General features: G+C 47.8%; 1 long non-coding RNA gene across 1 annotated transcript in view; it reads right to left on the minus strand.

The window, feature by feature from the left end:
• The window catches only part of LOC138513195 (uncharacterized), a 271,831-nt gene that overhangs the window by 11,812 nt on the left and 246,759 nt on the right, over window positions 1-13,260 (minus strand). Inside the window, exons 3-5 of the long non-coding RNA XR_011281728.1 lie at window positions 8,072-8,118; window positions 4,877-4,959; window positions 4,276-4,459 (exon numbers count right to left, since the gene is read on the minus strand). This is a non-coding gene — a long non-coding RNA (uncharacterized lncRNA). The remainder of the gene's footprint in view (window positions 1-4,275; window positions 4,460-4,876; window positions 4,960-8,071; window positions 8,119-13,260) is intronic.

A 13,260-nucleotide genomic window follows, 5' to 3' on the forward strand; every position in this document is an offset into this window, starting at 1 on the left:
GTGGGCCACCCTTAGGAGAGACATGGTATGGGCCATTTCTCTGACCTTCACAGGTTATTTTAACGCTGTTCCCATCATATAAAGTAATAGTACTGGGATGACATGTAAGTGTCAGGTATGTACCTTTAAGTCTCTTTAGAGATTTAGACCAGCAGGTTGTCAACAAGCTGCAGGTGTATAAAAATCAACCAGTGGAGCAGAACATTGAGTAGGAGGGAGGCCTGTGTGTGAGAGACCAGCAGGGCACTCTGCTTGAGAGGCGACAGCTGTGTTGGGACTGGACGAGGAGTCAGGGCGCTGGCAAACTGGCGAGAAAACTTGCACAGCTCGTAGCCAGTGAGTTGTGTAGGTTTTGCAGCCTCTGTTGTACAGGGTCAGCAGCAGTCTGAAGCATTTTGCTTGCTGCCGTTCATGCGGCAGACAAGCTGAACTCCAGAGGGTGAGTTTCCCGGTTTCAGCGATGAAGGAGGAGCAATCACTGGAAGGAGACGGCACAAGCTGGTGAGTGTTTGGAGGGACGCTTGAACACTGGAGTGCTCCTGCAAATATATATTGAATACCAAAATGAATGGAACTTAATCCTTGGCCAGGTGAAAGCGAATTATTAAAAGGATACAAGTGTGACAGTGAGTTACACCCATACCTGAACTTTTATGAATTAATGCGGTGTGGCAAGGGATGGCAGAGCCAGATAGGGAAATGCCAGAAGATTGGCGCCGTTTGTGCATGGGAGGACTTGTGTGGCACCAAAAGGATAGTAAGATTGCATTCTAGAAGCAAATAGCACAGTTCCCCTGTGCAGTAATGGATGGGGTTTCTGGGAGCATACAATTGCGCTGGTTATTTTGAAGGCCATGAAGATTTACTTGGCAATCGCTGCTGTGAATTGCTGAGCGAGAGCAGTGTGCCAATCCTGGGGAAACAGTATTATGTATGCTCTGTGCTTTGTGTTTGCATAACTGGGCCAGCCATAATATTCTGAGAAAGAGTGATACGATTATATCTGCTATGAATGTGCAGGAGGAGAGATGGTATTGAATACAATTTGCTGTGTATTTCCAGTTCATTAGTCCTAGATTGCCTATCAGCGTTAACGTGCCTGCAACTATTTCTGTGTAGAGGTAGCCATTGTGTCATGGCTTTATGAATAATCAATAACATTGTGATGCCTGTCTTTCCCTATTGCTATGTGAGTCAGTCTGCTGTCTAAAACTAGTTCTAATGGACCCAACCACTATTCTAACCAACTTAAACTTCTTCTCTTCAAAATATTTTGTGTGTATTCATACTTCCAATTTTTGACCGAACTGATTGATGGGATTAGAAAACTGTCCTGATTAGCCATAAATTGGGCCTACCTTTTTTACCCGATTTGCGCAACCTGCTACACTAATATTAATCTAAGAGGGTGGGAATCTTTGGGTGACAATACATCGGTCCTTGACCACGTAGGTCTTTTGGATTTGCATGAGCTAGACTAGTCTTGTGAATGTTAATGTAGGAGTTCTGCGACTTGCCTCCCTCTCATTGTTGTGTCTGCTGTAAGGGACAGATCTTCCTAGTTGTCTTCTGCATGTCCGACAGTCCAGTCCCCCCTCTCTAGCCTCAAAGTGGGACGAATTCCCACACACATTTTCCAACTGTTTATGTTCTTTTACAGGGTGGCAGCCACTACGAAGATCATTGTTGCCATCGATTTCTTCCACAATTGTGAAGGCAGCTAATGATTTTCTATGAGCATGCAGCTTGTTCTGAACGGGCAGTTGTATAGAGTATTGCACTGGGGGAGGGAATGTATACAGGTGGAGTATAGGTGTATAGAGTATTGCACTGGGGGAGGGAATGTATACAGGTGGTGTATAGAGTATTGCACTGGGGGAGGGAATGTATACAGGTGGTGTATAGAGTATTGCACTGGAGGGGGAATGTATACAGGTGGTGTATAGAGTATTGCACTGGAGGGGGAAAGGAAATGTATACAGGTGGAGTATAGGTGTATAGAGTATTGCACTGGAGGGGAATGTATACAGGTGGTGTGTAGAGTATTGCACTGGAGGGGGAATGTACACAGGTGGTGTATAGAGTATTGCACTGGGGGAGGGAATGTATACAGGTGGTGTATAGAGTATTGCACTGGGGGAGGGAATGTATACAGGTGGTGTATAGAGTATTGCACTGGGGGAGGGAATGTATACAGGTGGTGTATAGAGTATTGCACTGGAGGGGGAAAGGAAATGTATACAGGTGGAGTATAGGTGTATAGAGTATTGCACTGGAGGGGGAATGTATACAGGTGGTGTGTAGAGTATTGCACTGGAGGGGGAATGTACACAGGTGGAGTATAGGTGTATAGAGTATTGCACTGGGGGAGGGAATGTATACAGGTGGTGTATAGAGTATTGCACTGGAGGGGGGATGTATACAGGTGGTGTATAGAGTATTGCACTGGAGGGGGAAAGGAAATGTATACAGGTGGTGTATAGAGTATTGCACTGGAGGGGGAATGTATACAGGTGGTGTGTAGAGTATTGCACTGGAGGGGGAATGTACACAGGTGGAGTATAGGTGTATAGAGTATTGCACTGGGGGAGGGAATGTATACAGGTGGTGTATAGAGTATTGCACTGGGGGAGGGAATGTATACAGGTGGTGTATAGAGTATTGCACTGGAGGGGGAAAGGAAATGTATACAGGTGGAGTATAGGTGTATAGAGTATTGCACTGGAGGGGGAATGTATACAGGTGGTGTGTAGAGTATTGCACTGGAGGGGGAATGTACACAGGTGGAGTATAGGTGTATAGAGTATTGCACTGGGGGAGGGAATGTATACAGGTGGTGTATAGAGTATTGCACTGGAGGGGGAATGTATACAGGTGGTGTATAGAGTATTGCACTGGAGGGGGAATGTATACAGGTGGTGTATAGAGTATTGCACTGGAGGGGGAATGTATACAGGTGGTGTGTAGAGTATTGCACTGGAGGGGGAATGTACACAGGTGGAGTATAGGTGTATAGAGTATTGCACTGGGGGGAATGTAATGTATACAGGTGGAGTATAGGGTATTGCACTGGAGGGGGAAGGGAATGTATTCAGGTGGAGTATAAGTGTATAGAGTATTGCACTGGGGGAGGGAATGTATACAGGTGGTGTATAGAGTATTGCACTGGGGGAGGGACTGTGTATAGGTGTATAGAGTATTGCACTGGGGAGGGACTGTGTATAGGTGTTAAGAGTATTGCACTGGGGGAATGTATACAGGTGGAGTATAAGTGTATAGAGTATTGCACTGGGGGAGGGAATGTATACAGGTGGTGTATAGAGTATTGCACTGGGGGGGAGTGTAATGTATACAGGTGGTGTATAGAGTATTGCACTGGAGGGGGAAGGGAATGTATACAGGTGGAGTGTATAGAGTATTGCACTGGGGGAGGGAATGTATACAGGTGGTGTATAGAGTATTGCACTGGGGGAGGGACGGTGTATAGGTGTATAGAGTATTGCACTGGAGGGGGAATGTATACAGGTGGTGTATAGAGTATTGCACTGGAGGGGGAAGGAAATGTATACTGGTGTATAGAGTATTGCACACAGGTGGAGCATAGGTGTATAGAGTATTGCACTGGAGGGGGAATGTATACAGGTGGTGTATAGAGTATTGCACTGGGGGAGGGAATGTATACAGGTGGAGTATAGGTGTATAGAGTATTGCACTGGAGGGGGAAGGGAATGTATACAGGTGGTGTATAGAGTATTGCACTGGAGGGGAAATGTATACAGGTGGAGTAGTATTGCACTGGATGGGGGGAATGTATACAGGTGGAGTATAGGTGTATAGAGTATTGCACTGGGGGAGGGAATGTATACAGGTGGAGTATAGGTGTATAGAGTATTGCACTGGAGGGGGAATGTGCATAGGTGTATAGAGTATTGCACTGGAGGGGGAAGGGAATGTATACAGGTGGTGTATAGAGTATTGCACTGGAGGGGAAATGTATACAGGTGGAGTAGTATTGCACTGGATGGGGGGAATGTATACAGGTGGAGTATAGGTGTACAGATATTTGCTCTGGAGGGGGGAATGTATACAGGTGGAATATACAGTGAGGGTAGGTGGAGTAGAGTGTGGACAGAGGAATAACTCACCTGCCAATGAAAAGCATGCATTTCTCAATGAAAAACTCATACCACAATCCCGTTCAATGTGCTATTCAATAGTTACTGGAAGAAAGCAACAACAACAAAAAAAAAAAATCAGTCAAAGTTTCAAACTCACTATCCATCTGTTCAAGGCCAAGTGCTGAAAATCTGCTGCATCAGAGTACTCCTTTAAGTTAATTGCACATTTAACCAGAGATTTATGCACCAGTGTAAACAGTCCCATCAGCCCTTTGGAGACCGACTTGTGCAGCTTCACCTTTTAGAGCACCCTCCAAGGAAAAATAGCTTCCGTGGCTCACCTACAAGCAAACAAGAGACAAAGTCAGCTGGAACCAAAACAAGTAGGTAACTGCTGTCACTAAAACACTGCAAAGATTCATGGAGCTACTATGTGTCATACAGATTAATGCCCAACTGCAGGGCCAAACAAACTGGAGGCAATTCGGTTCTTAAACTCTCCCACCCCAGCTACGAACACAAAATACAATCAGACCACCAGATATGCCCCTTATCCTTTCTCCCCCCCACTATAGTTTTACTTGCACCAATAGCAAGCCATTGTGGCTTCTAAAATACCAGCAGTATCTGCCACACGTGGATCCATCTTCCCAACTATGGCGAAGTCTTGGTCATGACCACGTGTGTTTGCCCTTTCTCTCCCCACATCCAGTAGCCAATGGCATGCCCCTGTACTAGGAATTTACAGCTCAACTCACCAAATTCGATCCTCCAATGTAGGCAACCACTGCTTCCAGAACAAGAGCTGCTGGCGGGATCTTGACATCAGCTCCAGGGCAGTCTGGAAACCAAGCTCAGAACACGAGAGCTCAACAGTCAACACATTAATTACAAAGCCCCTCATGTTAATCGCAAACTTCTGCTCCATACAATGGAGATAGCAGTACTTCAAACCTACCACCTCTGCACCCCAACAAAGCACACAGGAATAGAGCCACTAACTTCATGACGTGGCCAGCCAACCAAAAATCATGCCACCAGCCTTCCCTACGACACAGTGAGCCATTTTCTTGATCTGCTCCCTCAGGGCATGGAGTGGTGTCCCAAGCTCCGCCGCCCCCCTGTGTATAACAAGCTATACATGAAACAACTGATGAGCTGGACAATTAAATGCCTCCAAGTACCAACCTTTGCTAGTCACCAATTACTATTCCTGGTCTTTAATGGCATATTAAAGCTCCAGAACTCACCAAGGATAACCCTCAGATGGAAACCACCGCTTACTGCTGCCATCAGGCTCCAGGGTAGTCTTAAACAAAGTCACCAGCTCAAACTTAACTGGATGATCGATGGGCCACAGGGAAGCTGGCAAGCCAGTTTCACCCACTACTGAATCCAAATGTAGCTTTGTGGCACACGGAACAAAAAGAACAGAGCCGAAATTCAGGCTATCTCGAGAGACATGATGGATGGCGCCAACTTCCACCAGGTCTCCTTTGCCGTCAGCACCACAGCACAGGGTTTCCAGGGGAGCGCAAAAAGGGGGTGCCCCCGAGGAAACACCCGGCTGTGGTGCTGAGGGCAGGCTTAAAAAGCCAAATTTCATGATTGAATCATACCATAATGTAAGCAGGTAAAGAAATGGATAGGGGAGAAAAGACTTGAGGATAGAAAAAGGAAAAGACAGGGTTGTAGAGAGCAGTAATATCTGTCCAATGAAGCCAACCAATCCTAAGATATCCCAAAACCTCAGAACAAGCCTATAGAGGCAAGAACTGAATCAAATCCCACCTAGGTAGTGGGTCATTTTAGAATATATGGATGCAAATTCCACCCCCTCCCCCAAAAACAATCTCCAATTACAGAGTTTGCCATTCCTACGGTAGGGCCTCTCCATAAAGGAGTTTAAGTTTTACACAAAGTGACCTTCTACAAGTAACATTTTGCACAATTGACCCAATTATAGTGGTCCTATGTATTGGGTTGGTATTGGATTATAAATAGTATAAGGGGATTGGGTGGGGTAGCAGGGGTTTTTTGGGTTGGGGTTGCCCTGCATACATGTCCCAAAAGTATCCTAAATTAGGTCAATTAGTATAAAACCCTCATTCCTCCACCGCCTAGCATAGAAATTGGCGTTTGCTTGTTGGAACCTTGAAACACTTTGGCGATGCCCAGTTCAAGAGTTGTGTAGTTAGGATATACGTGCCTTGTTCCTGCTGTTACCCAGCCACACCCCCTCCCAAATCCCCAACTTCAATACCACTGCCTTCAACTATCGCGGGGCTGTCAATCTCTCAGGCCTAAAAATGTATCACTCGAAATCCATTATATTTCCTCTACAATTTACCGACTTTGGATTCCACTGGTAACACTCGAAGGTCAGATAGCTGGGTATCATTTTGTCCAGATCCCATCAAGACAACTATGAAAACATGGTAGAAACACTATGTAGCAAAGTAAATAGATGGAAACTCCTCCCCGCTCACGCTGTGCGGCCGAGTCTCCCTAGTCAAGATGATCATTCTACCAAAACTTCTCTACCTCTTTGCAAACATTCCCCCGTTACTGTCGCAACAATTTCTATGCTGCATCCAAAGTCTGATACTCGACCTGCTCTGGGTGGGAAAAGTAGCAAGAGTGGCTTATACCACAATCATTCAACCTGTGGCAAAAGGGGACCTTGCGCTCCCTGACATGCAACGCTATTACTGGGCCGCTCAAGCCCAATTCCTTGGCCACTGGTACACTACGGACTTTATCAGGCCCCATGTCCAGGCCGAGAGGGCCCTGGCAACCCCACCTCTCCTTAAGGCAATCATCCATGGTCAACTACAGGTTCCTCACACCACACTGAGCATCTGGAAGAAAACTGCCCTAAAAAGTGGCATCCAGACCAGGTTCTCTCCTCACATCAAGGTCAATCCCCAGAATACCCCCAATGTCCCAAGATATACCTACAATGGACAAATTGAATCACTAGGCGACCTAGTGATTCAATTTGTATAGAGTATTGCACTGAGGGGGAATGTATACAGGTGGTGTATAGAGTATTGCACTGGGGGAGGGAATGTATACAGGTGGAGTATAGGTGTATAGAGTATTGCACTGAGGGAGGGAATGTATACAGGTGGAGTATAGGTGTATAGAGTATTGCACTGGGGGAGGGAATGTATACAGGTGGAGTATAGGTGTATAGAGTATTGCACTGGGGGAGGGAATGTATACAGGTGGAGTATAGGTGTATAGAGTATTGCACTGGAGGGGGAATGTATACAGGTGGAGTATAGAGTATTGCACTGAGGGGGAATGTATACAGGTGGTGTATAGAGTATTGCACTGGAGGGGGAATGAAATGTGTATAGAGTATTGCACTGGGGGAGGGAATGTATACAGGTGGAGTATAGGTGTATAGAGTATTGCACTGGGGGAGGGAATGTATACAGGTGGAGTATAGGTGTATAGAGTATTGCACTGGAGGGGGAAGGGAATGTATACAGGTGGAATATAGGTGTATTGCACTGGAGGGGGAATGTATACTGGTGTATAGAGTATTGCACTGGAGGGGGAAGGGAATGTATACAGGTGGAGTATAGGTGTATAGAGTATTGCACTGGGGGAGGGAATGTATACAGGTGGAGTATAGGTGTATAGAGTATTGCACTGAGGGGGAATGTATACAGGTGGTGTATAGAGTATTGCACTGGGGGAGGGAATGTATACAATACTCTATACACCTGTATACATTCCCCCCCCCAGTGCAATACTCTATACACTTTAGCGCCTTGCCTCGGCCGCGAGGCAAGGCGCTAAAGAGATGAGCAATAAAGCGCGGCGCTGCAAGCCTTGCACCTCACGGCACTACAGGGAAGGGCCATGCAGCGTTACCCGGCGCCACCGCAGCGCTTGCACAGCTCCTAGACACGCAGAGGAGAAATGGAAGTGCAAATTACCTGCAGAACGCCGACTTCCGGGGGCGCAGGAAGAGCAAACGCCGACCCTGTAAAAAAAAAATACAGTTAAAAGCATTTAAAGAGGGAGAAGCCCACTTCGAGGCACCGTACGACGATGCAGCAAACCTGCGAAGGAAACAAAACACAAGAGGTGACCGCACACATTTGCAAAAGTCCAGCGATCAAAGCCAGCCAGGAGAGGCCAGGAAGCAGAGACAACATAAGAGGAGCGCCAGAAAAGGACCACCTTCCGCCCCCCTCGCGGTCTCCACCTCCTCAGCCCTCCGGCTGCTCCCGCGCATCCTGCCTGCCTGCCTGCCTTCACCTTTTAAAGAGGGCGCGGTCCTGCCAGCCAATGAGCATCACCTGCATCCCGCCTCTAGCCATCAGAAACCACCCCAGCCAATCACACACCTCCATGCCGCAGGCAGCTACTTCTTAGCCAATAGGCGGCCTCCCGCCACTTCTGTCAATCAGAGGCCTACCTTGCCCCTGCCTACTTCTCATCCAATAAGAGCCTCTGGCCACTTCTCTGTCAATTAAGGGCCACGCTTGCCTCCCGCTACTTCTCAGCCTCATGCCACTTCTGTCAATCAGAGGCCACGCTTGCCTCAGGCTACTCCACAGCCAATCACAGGCTGCCCCATCCATGCCTCCGATTTCTAGCCTCGCTTGCCTCCGGCTAAGTCTCATCCAGTCAATAGCCTCCATGCTGTTAAATCCGTGGTCCTGCTGGTACACGGGGCACTATTGGATACTGGGAGCAAGAAAGGAGGATTATTAAAAAATATATATAAAGGAAGGGCCGTGCTATACAGTGTTACATAAATACACAGTAGGGTTACTGCAGATACACGTTATAGATTGCAAGGGGAAGGCATTGCAAATATAAGACTATTCGACGGAATATTCCATATTAGGGTGACAGTGATAGTCGGTTATACATGGATGTCACTTCCCCATCACCAAATCTCTGCCCATATTCAGGATTGCCTATATCCAGTCCCGATCGTTTAGCCAACAGCACATAGTATGCTGGGGCTTGTCGTTTCAGCATGCTGGGGCTTGTAGTTTCAGCACGCTGGGGCTTGTAGTTTCAGCACGCTGGGGCTTGTAGTTTCAGCACGCTGGGGCTTGTCGTTTCTGCACGCTGGGGCTTGTCGTTTCAGCACGCTGGGGCTTGTCGTTTCAGCACGCTTTGGCTTGTCGTTTCAGCACGCTGGGGCTTGTCGTTTCAGCACGCTGGGGCTTGTCGTTTCAGCACGATGGGGCTTGTCGTTTCAGCACGCTGGGGCTTGTTTTTTCAGCATGCTGGGGCTTGTTTTTTCAGCATGATGGGGCTTGTAGTTTCAGCACGCTGGGGCTTGTAGTTTCAGCACGCTGGGGCTTGTAGTTTCAGCATGCTGGGGCTTGTAGTTTCAGCATGCTGGGGCTTGTAGTTTCACTGTTTCCATTGTATTTCACTGAAAGACCCAGTACGCAACGCATTGTCGCCTAAAAATCCTGGAATTAATAAAGGTGTTCACAAGGAGAGGAACTAGTGTGGCAACTACCAGATGATACACAGTCCCTCTCGCCCCTCCTGCAACACCAAAGGCCCTAATGTGTCCTTTGCAGCCAATAAGAGAAGCCCTCTTCATCTACATACTTGCCAATTGGCCCTATGTCTGGTGTGCCACTATGAGCCAGACTTAGTTTGTCTGCTTGTAGGCGTGTGTAGAAGGAGAAAAACAAAAATACAAGTACCAGCATAAAACATGATTGCCTCACAGTGTCATTCATGGCCTGCCCCTGTTCAATTTTCCCAGCTCCCTGCCCCACCTTTTTTCAGTACTCTATAAATGCTCATTGTTTTCTTCCAAAACCCTAAGGAGTAACGGTAAGCAGTGGTGTACTAACCTACCGGAAACTCTGCACATTTCCAGACAGGCCTTTCAAATGTTCTTGTGGTGGGAGCCAGCGCAGGAAATGGGCCGGAACATGACGGAGCAGGGCTCCTGCAAAACATGCCCTGCCGCCCTTTCCCCAGACCCCGGGGAATGCCCACAACACACCTTCATTACAACAAACAGGCAGCTTTCAAAAGTCTCTGCAGTGACAAGTCTTCTGAAAGCAGACTCCTTAATTTAGCACGGGTTGCTTGTGCATGTGACAACTCGGCTTCAGAACAGGAGCCACCCAGCAAGATCTGTCCTGAAGCCGAGTTATCACATGCAGAAGCAACCCACATTGCAACACACACTTTCAGTAAACTCGGCATAGGCAACTGAATACAAAAACAGCCAAAGGCTCAAATACTTGTTGCAGCTTCCCAGACTGGTATATATGTTCTGTAATATGTAGAGACATTTCTAGTAGTGTTATGTTATGTTACTTGGCATTTATATAGCACTCTATATATCATTAGTATGACCTCAAAGCGCTGGAAGGTTGAACGCCCTCGGGAACCCTAGTTCTGGTCATTATCCCTAGTGTCGTAGGGTGCGTGGGTGCACTGGATATGTGTGCAGCTGATGTAATTGCTGGATGGTGGCTGCATCCTAGCATTAGGTGTGGTGCTGGAGATATCAGTTGGATGTGTGCAGTTTGGTGGGTGGACACCCAGACGGGGCTTTGGGCGCGTTAGGCCTGAAGGACGCATATGTGAGCAATTAGCAGGAATGTGCTCAGCTAGCTGCGTTTTATAGGGTGATGAGGTGATCATGGGGTCGAGTTCGTATGTGGACAGCTAGGCCGAATTAGTCAGGGGTATAGCTGTGTTCTAGTTGAATGATGGTGTGTAGTCGAGAGTAGGCGTAGTGATTATATTTAAGGTGCCAGACAGGCAGGGAGCAGATTGACATACAGACACACAGAGACCGGGGGCTGGGTTGATAGCGACAGGAGGGGGATACTGTTACGCTCACCTTGTCTCCACATGGGCGTGGCGAGTCTGCTTGCCTAGCTCTGGGGCCTGCACTGTATTTCCTGGGCTGGTCTTGGGGATCTGCTCCTCTGGTGGGGGGAAAGGCGGTGAGTTAGCCTGCCAGGACCTTCCACCCGTGGTCCCCCCCCTTTGCGCCTCCAGACTCGGGTACCTTTTCCCAGGGCACGCTCACCTGGTGTTTTTGGATGGTGGGCTCTCCTTCCTGCTACTCTCAGCAGGGGCGCGTGTGCTCTAGAGTCCAGTTACTTCACTGACCCTTGCGTAATCGATCAGTAGCCCAGTACAGCTGTGGCAACACTCATGTTGTTGTGGTGCTGCTTCTATTTGTGGGTAAGTATTGTGGTTAAGTTTGTTCTTTTCTTATACTGTCTGTGTTCGTTCTCTGATTCGCTCTCTTTTGTTGTAAAGTTAGTTTGGTCTTTGCTCTGTGGTCCCCTTGTCCTTGTGCTGTTTTCCCAGCTCGCAGCGCTGAATGCCTTCCGGTGAGCTCTGCCTGGATTGGCTATGCCCAGAAAATTGCTAACCTGTTCTTTTTCTCGTTGCAGGTGCCGGTGCTGTGAGTGGGTCCAGCTGAATGCGAACGATCGTTACGGATGCCGGTGAGGTGAGCAGGTCCCGCTCTGATGGTGGAGATGGCGGGACTGTATGGTGGTGTCAGCCATCGGTGGGTAAGTCTCCGCTCCTTTCTTGCAGGTCCCGGTGCCGACGGGAGAATCCTGCATCCGTCGGCTGCTGCTGGAGACAAGGGTAAGTGCGGGTGATTATTGTTCTCAAGTTCTTGTAAAAACTGGTCTCTGGTTCCTTTTCAGGTTGCAGGCTGATCTCAGACAGCAGTTTTCGTAATGAGTGTTACGCTGCTAGGTGCAGACTAATTCGAGCACGTTCCCAGGCATGGGTGGGGCTTATACACCCTGCCACACCCAGAGTCTAGCCTGCAGTTTGAGATTGAATCCAAGGGCCAGTGGCCCGCCATGTTGGAGCTGCCTAGCCCCATAGTCCCTTATATTCGGCTACATGAGCCTGGTGCCAGAGGCGCCAGGAGGCTCTTCCATGCCAGTTCTGAGGCCCGATCCGGCAAGGGCTCAAACCCTGCCTCAATGACCCCACTGCTGCACTGGGGTGATAAGATTTGGGTGCTCCTGGCCCGTCAATCATGACAGATACGTATATAAAGCAACAGATAGTGAACTGGGAAGCAGGTTAACATTTACATTTGTGTTTCATCCGCTCTGTCAGTTCATCCACTCTGTCCGTTCTGTCCACTCTGTCCATTCCATCGACTCCATCCACCCTATCCATTCAGTGCACTCTGTCCATTCCAGCTACTCTTATTCATTCCATCCATTCCATCTATTGTGTCAGTTCCCTCAACATTCTCCATTCTATCCATTCTGTCCATTCAGTCCTCTCCAACCAATCCATCCACTCAATCCATTCTGTCCACTTTTATTTATTCCATGCATTTCATCCACTCTCTACATTCTATCCAATTCATTTACTCTATCCATTCCATGCATTCCGTCCACTCTATCCACTCTTATTTATTGCATCCATTTCATCCACTCTAACCATTCTGTCCACTCTTTTCGTTCTGTCCATTCCGTCCAACTCTATCCATTTGACCATTTCATCCATTTGAACTGTTCTACCGATTTCATGTATTCTATCCACTCTATCCATTTCGCCCATTCTATCCATTTCATCATTCCGTCCGCCCCTCCTGCCGCCCGCAGCTGAATGGTTCATAGTGATGAACGCATGGGGCATGTTAATATTTACATTCGCATTTCTGTCTAGATGCGGTTCATGCTAGTGTACACAGCTGCACCGAAGAGAGGGACGTACCAAGCATTTGCATTTCTATCCAGAAGAGACTCAGGCCAACGTTCACAGTCCTGTCAGGTCTGGTGCAGGCTAATGTTCAGAATTCTGAGTGCAGCACTGCCAATATTTACAATCATGTCCGGGTCTGGTGTAGGCTAATGTTCACAACTCTAAGTGCGGCAGGCTACTGTGTAGAAATCTAGCTAAGTGTGGCATTGCTGACATTCACAATCCTATGCACATGCAGTGCAGGCCAATGTCTACAAAACTAGCTAAGTGTGGCATTGCTAACATTCACAGTCCTATCAATAAGTGACGCAGGATAATGTACATGATTCTAATCAAGTGCGGAATTGCTAACATTCACAATCCTAGCTAGAAGTAGATGTGACGCAGGCTACTGTTATAAATCTAGCTAAGTGTGGCATTGTCAACATTT

This window comes from Ambystoma mexicanum, chromosome 12, assembly GCF_040938575.1.
Source record: "Ambystoma mexicanum isolate Mex_15411 chromosome 12, UKY_AmexF1_1, whole genome shotgun sequence".
NCBI classification, from domain to species: Eukaryota; Metazoa; Chordata; class Amphibia; order Caudata; family Ambystomatidae; genus Ambystoma; species Ambystoma mexicanum.